General features: G+C 40.4%; 1 non-coding gene across 1 annotated transcript; it reads right to left on the bottom strand.

Annotated features, from left to right (window-relative positions):
• Positions 1-642: 642 nt before the first annotated feature.
• On the bottom strand, positions 643-749 carry LOC133253573 (U6 spliceosomal RNA). Its single transcript, XR_009738348.1, has one exon. It is a non-coding gene; the product is annotated as a U6 spliceosomal RNA (small nuclear RNA).
• Between the last annotated feature and the right edge of the window lie 6341 nt (positions 750-7090).

Raw genomic sequence — 7090 nt, forward strand, 5'->3', positions numbered from 1 at the left:
GATTAGATCTCCTTGCAGTCCAAGGGACTCTCAGGAGTCTTCTCCAACACCACAGTTCAAAAGCATCAATTCTTTGGTGCTCAGCCTTCTTCACAGTCCAACTCTCACATCCATACATGACCACAGGAAAAACCATAGCCTTGACTAGACGAACCTTTGTTGGCAAAGTAATGTCCCTGCTTTTGAATATGCTATCTAGGTTGGTCATAACTTTCCTTCCAAGGAGTAAGCGTCTTTTAATTTCATGGCTGCAATTACCATCTGCAGTGATTTTGGAGCCCAGAAAAATAAAGTCTGACACTGTTTCCACTGTTTCCCCATCTATTTCCCATGAAGTGATGGGACCAGATGCCACAATCTTAGTTTTCTGAATGTTGAGCTTTAAGCCAACTTTTTCACTCTCCTCTTTCACTTTCTTTTTTTTTTTTTCCCAGGAAAATTCTTTGTTTAATGGCATTCAAATAAATCAGAGTTCTTAGAAATAAATAAAAACACAGTTTAGTCTTTCTGCCTTTCTAAAAAAATTCAAGTTTACACATGGTAATAAGGCGTGTTCAAGCTTTAAACAGTTTAAATTGCCTTCTCACAGTAATTTAAAAGATTATCACAAATTTAATCCCTGAGATATAATTTCTAAAACATAAAAATACGGAACGCTTCACGAATTTGCGTGTCATCCTTGTACAGGGGCCATGCTAATCTTCTCTGTATCGTTCCAATTTTAGTATATGTGCTGCCGAAGCGAGCACTCCTCTTTCACTTTCAAGAGGCTTTTTAGTTCCTCTTCACTTTCTGCCATAAGGGTGGTGTCATCTGCATATCTGAGGTTATTGATATTTTTCCTGGCAATCTTAATTCCAGCTTGTGTTTCTTCCAGTCCAGCGTTTCTCATGATGTACTCTGCATATAAGTTAAATAAACAGGGTGACAATATACAGCCTTGATGTACTCCTTTTCCTATTTGGAACCAGTCTGTTGTCCCATGTCCAGTTCTAACTGTTGCTTCCTGACCTGCATACAAACTTCTCAAGAGGCAGGTCAGGTGGTCTGGTATTCCCATCTCTTTCAGAATTTTCCACAGTTTATTGTGATCCACACAGGCAAAGGCTTTGGCATAGTCAATAAAGCAGAAATAGATGTTTTTCTGGAACTCTCTTGCTTTTTCGATGATCCAGCAGATGTTGGCAATTTGATCTCTGGTTCCTCTGCCTTTTCTAAAACCAGCTTGAACATCTGGAAGTTCATGGTTCACATATTGCTGAAGCCTGGCTTGGAGAATTTTGAGCATTACTCTACTAGTGTGTGAGATGAGTGCAATTGTGCGGTAGTTTGAGCATTCTTTGGCATTACCTTTCTTTGGGATTGGAATGAAAACTGACCTTTTCCAGTCCTGTGGCCACTGCTGAGTTTTCCAAATTTGCTGGCATTTTCAGTTCAGCACCTTCACAGCATCATCTTTCAGGATTTGGAATAGCTCAACTGGAATTCCATCACCTCCACTAGCTTTGTTTGTAGGACTGATGTAAAACAATGACTCATACAGAACTGAACTTAGGTTGATTGACTCACAGCAAAGCCAGTGTACTGACATGGGTTGTGATGAAGGAAAGCACAGTGTTTATTGCAGGGTGCCAAACCAGGAGAATATAGTGCTCAAAAGATCCAAACTCCCCAGTGGCTTTTAGGAAAGGATTTTTAAAGGCAACACTTGGGATGAGTTTTACAGTGTGATAATCAGAAGTTGGAAATCTTGTTTGGACATGGACATTCTTCTGTTTGGTTGATGGTGAGGTAACAGGGTGACATTTTGGGAATCTTAACTGTCAATCTTTTGGTTTCAATCAGTTTTGAGTCTATGTGCTTGTGGTCAGCCTGTAGTCACCATTCTCCAACTGCATGGGGGTGGGGTGGGGTGGGGTGGGGTGGGGTGCTGGGCGGGGGATGAGGTGTCAATTTCTGCAAAACAACTAAAAGAATTTTGTTACGTATATCCCTTAAAGAGGAACTAGAAGTTCTGTGACTATTTTAGTCCTGAACTATTGTTTAAGCTATGATTTCTTTTCTTCCTTGACTGCTTTCCCTCTGTTTCTGCATTACTTCACTTGTCTAGTTATTAACAGCTTGAATCTGCTGTTTGGAATTTGGGGAGGGCCTAGGAGACTAAAGTCTTTTTCCACAAACAAGGAACGAAGGACACAGAAGTGTTTTTCTACTTGGGAAGGCCCTGCAGGGTACTGCTTGGTTTAGTCCCCCCTTTTCTTTGATATTTCTCAGTCTTTATGGGAGCAGGGGCAAGACAAGAAAGGGCATAAATTTTTGGATAGAGAGATTAATCATAGGCTTAGCAGGGGAACTTGGTTTTAGGGGGGTGTGTGACTGGTGTGAGTAGGAAGCCATGACAGTATAGAATTGATGGAAAATCCTCTTTTCTATTTATTGTCTGCCATCTACCACCTCTCTTTAGTTTGAATAACCTGCTTAGACAGTACAGATAGTGGAATGCCCAATGGACATACTGGACTGACAACAATGCAATGATTAGTTGAAAAAAAAAAGAAGCAAAAATAAGAAAATTATGTGAGCACAGTGTTTCTGAATCTGCAGAAAAGGCAATACTAGTGATTTCTAGACTGTACTAGCATATAGTTACAGACCAGTAATGTACATCCTTGTGCCTGGCAAGGCATTTAGCACCACTGGATTTCTTCGATGCTGGTGATCCTGTTCTGCCCATCACAAACTTCTCTCTGATTTTCAGTGCTTCAGTTTCTTTGGAACAAGCTTGCTGGATAAACACTTCTTGGCACGTGGAGACACAAAATACAGAAACAGGTGTAGGGGAAGAAAAATAATTTTCCTTCTACCCCTCTAGATTTTTGACTGAGAACCCCTCTGTAATAAGAGACAGATTAACAGGAGAAAAGCATACAGAAGTTTTATAACATATTTACCTCCTGTACACATAGGAGATACCCAAGAAACTATATAATGCCCAGAAATGGCCCAGACTATCACCTTAAATACATTTCCAGCTAAAGCCAAAAGAAGCTTTTGGGAGAGAGGGGAGGGCAGTTATGTGAGGTTATCAAGCAAAGTTTGGAAAACAAAAGTTTGGTTGTTTTGCAGGTTTAAATGCCTTCTCCACTGATGCATTTCTTATAATTTAGTCATCTTTCCCTTCCTGGTACACAGAAGGAGTCATTTTTTAAAATGGAGATTTTCCTTCAGTTCAGTTCAGTTCAGTCAGTCGTGTCTGACTCTTTGTGACCCCATGGACTGAAGCACGCCAGGCTTTCCTATCCATCACCAACTCCCAGAGATTAAAAGGGAGATTTCCCTTATAAGCATGAATTTCCCTTACAAAAGGGAAGCTCACTCATTTTCAGAGTTTTCCCTATGTCTTCTGTTTCTTAAAAATAACCAGTTCAAGATAATCCTCCTGACAAATAGATGTATTTTGGCACAGCATATTTTTGCTTTCCTTCACAGGCCAACTGGTCTACAGAAGTATCCCGCTCTTCAGGATTATTTCTTGATTTATTTGATTTTCACTGGCTTTTTTCATGGGGACCCGACCTCAGAGCACCTTTAGGAATACTTTTACTACTAATAATAATTACCTCCCTGGTCCAGTAGCATTCTCTCAAGGGTTTTAAAAGCTTGTACATAGCTGTTGGCCAGCTAAAAAATGGTCTCCTTCAGACTGGAAGGATAAAAAGATACAAGGAACAAAGACAACATCAGGATTATGAACCTGACATCATCTCCTGAAACATGTATACCAAAGAGGCAATTATAACCTGGAATAACTTTTAGCATCATCTCTGATCAAACCTCATGCTTGGCCAGAGTTTGATCAAAAGGTAGAAATGTCACACTGATCTCTCATGAACCTTTCTTGGTAGACTGTGGACCACTGATCCTGGGAAACTACATCAGCAAAATGAAGGTTAACTTTTAGGCTTTATATTCTTATTAATATTCCATCAGCCCAGAAGTCAGACCATCTGGACAACCAGTTTGTGATCGCCAATAACACAGGTGATGTCCTATTCCTATGTAACCCCAGCCAATCAGATGTTTTTATTCCTTATTTTCCTTGTCCCATATTTTTCATCCTAGAAAAGCTTCCTTCCTTCTGCCACACATTTCAGTTCTCCACACTCCTGAGTGTGGAGACTTTCTACTTCATGAAGTGTTAAAAATTTGTCTGTAGGACTTCCCTGGCAGTCCAGTGGTTATAACTCCACTCTTCTAATACAGAGGGCACAGGTTCAGTCCTTGGTTGGGGAATTAGGATCCTACATGCTGTGTGGCATGGCCCAAAGAAAAAAAAATTGTATTGCCTAAATTGTATTTTAAAATCATATTAACAGCACATATTGGTCATTTAAAATTACTGATCCATGCTAGGTCTTCTTAAATGTGGTTCAGTTCAGTCACTCAGTCATGTCTGATTCTTTGCGACCCCATGGATTGCACCATGCCAGGCTTCCCTGTCTATCACTAACTCCTGGAGCTTGCTCAAACTCAAGTCCATCAAGTTGGTGATGCCATCCAACCATCTCATCCTCTGTTGTCCCCTTCTCCTCCTGCTTTTGATCTTTCCCAGCATCAGGGTCTTTTCTAATGAGTCAGTTCATCACATCAGGTGGCTAAAGTATTGGAGTTTCAGCTTCAGCATCAGTCCTTCCAAAGAATATTTAGGACTGGTTTCCTTTAGGATGGACTGGTTGGAGCTCCTTGCAGTCCAAGGGACTCTCAGGAGTGGTCTCCAACACCACAGTTCAAAAGCATCAATCCTAAATGCAGAGCAAGAATTCAACTTTCATAATCACCAGAGCAATGCACAAAAAAAGAGAGAGCTTTAGGTTAAGACAGATTTAGTGAATCAGAATTGTTGGGATATGGAGTCAGAGAATTTGTATTAAAGTCCCTCAGGATGATTCTAATGCTCAGCTAGGATTGGGGACTGGAAAATCTCATGGTCGGAGGAGCCTGGTGGGCTGCAATCAATGGGGTCACTAAGAGTCAGACACCACCAAGCGACTTCACTTTCACTTTTCACTTTCATGCATTGGAGAAGGAAATGGCAACCCACTCCAGTGTTCTTGCCTGGAGAATCCCAGGGACGGGGGAGCCTGGTGGGCTGCCGTCCATGGGGTCCCACAGAGTCAGACACGACTGAAGCAACTTAGCAGCAACAGCAGCAGCAGTAGCAGTATAAGATGAAAAATATAAAAGGAATTTATTTTAACCCATAGAGACATTGAAGACATCCTGTTCCTCAGCATTTACTTTCTTTCCTTTGACTTTCCTAAAACAATATCCATAAATAAATATTGAAAGCAAAGAGATTATTGACATCATTGCTATGTATCGTGCCTCGAGTTTGAGATTGTTTCTGAGTTCTCGTTGATGTTTGGCAGTCTTGCCAGCACATCCTAAATTAAATCAGATAGCTGCTTCTCCTAGCGGGGCATTGGAATGACTCCAGCTAAGAATTGATCCAGTAACAAACAACTTAATTTATGATGGTATAAAAAGCCTCAGCCTCAGAATATCTGTAATTAGGAAGAATCCAGTTGAGATTGAGGTGTGATAAAATGAATGTTGTCCTCTCCTTCCTTTGCACATTGCACACATGCACATACCCACTTCTTACTTTCATAGATTCTCACAGCTAGAATACTCAGTGAAGAATCATTTGGTCTATCATATGGACTTTTAGGCTTTTTAAGTGAATAAAATATCCTGAAATTGTGATAATCCTAAGGTATGAAGATGCCCCAACAGCCTTGAAGTTTGGAGGAACTCAAGATAAAGAAAGTAGAATCCTTTATACAGATGTTCATGGCACTGTCCACACTCTGGCATGTTCTTAAACTAAAATGGACTCATCGATAGGGGCCAATCCCCTTCCCCTACCCCCAACTCTACCTAGCCTGCCTTCCTGAATCACTTAGGGTTAGCTTCAGGTATGAATGACACAGATCCCTACATACTAATAATCTAGATTAAGATAGAATTTGTTTTCTTTCCCATGTAAACAAAGTTCTAAGGTAAGCAGTCCAAGGCTGCTGTGGTGAGGCCACCATTAATGGGGACCTTGACTCTTTTTGGTTGCTTTTTTCTTGTCAAAAGGGGGCTTTTCTTTCACGCTCTAAGTAAGAAGCCTGAGTTCCGGGAAGCAGGTCAACAGTCTGGCTGGCAGGAGGAAATGGGGGAGGAGAAGACAGCATAGCTCCTTTCTGAAGGACACAACATTAGCCACCTATTTGCAAAGAGAACTGGCAAATGTCATCTTTATTCAAGTCAGCCATGAGGTTAGTTATACTCTGAGGTTCTATTACTAAAGGATAACTGGAGAAGAGATAGTAGGGTGTGAATCTGTGATTTGATCCCATCTCTTTCAGGTAACCTTTGTTATCAATTTCTTGCGTAACGTTCAAGAGATAATTCTGTATAAACAGTCAAGCATATGTGTGTGCATATTCACACCCTGCTTCTTTAAAAAAACAAAAAAACTAGAAGCCTACAAGTTACTCTTCATTATTTTCTTGTTTGTTTGTTTTTCTGTGTAAAAATTATTCAGGAAACCAATTCCTCTCTGTCAACATATTTATCTTATCCTTTTTAAATGACTGCAGAGTTTCCAGTTAAGGGGATAAACCATTACTAAAATCCCACTTAATGGCATTCAACTGTGTTTTGGTCTTTTTCTACTATAAATATGCAACAATGGCTATCATTCTAAGTTTACTCATATGTGTAAACAAATCTATAGGATATATGTATATATGAATCAATGCTTCATGCTACCTATAAATTCCATTTCTTCCCTGCTTGGGCTCTTGCTCCTATTAGCTCTTGCTGCTTTCCAGGCCTAAAGCACAGCAGTATAGCTGGGACTTTGCAGTCCTCTGAGGTTTTCCTTCTGCCGAGTGCCTGTGATGTCCCATGTACTGCGCTTTCCTCTCTCTTATTTTAGTCCCTTGGAGAAGCACATGCTACAGTAGTTTTTTGGTAAAGCATTCCTAAGTGAGGAAATATTTTGAGATCTCATAAATCTGAAACTTTCAACATTCTA

Source organism: Bos javanicus, chromosome 8, assembly GCF_032452875.1.
Source record: "Bos javanicus breed banteng chromosome 8, ARS-OSU_banteng_1.0, whole genome shotgun sequence".
Lineage (NCBI taxonomy): Eukaryota > Metazoa > Chordata > Mammalia > Artiodactyla > Bovidae > Bos > Bos javanicus.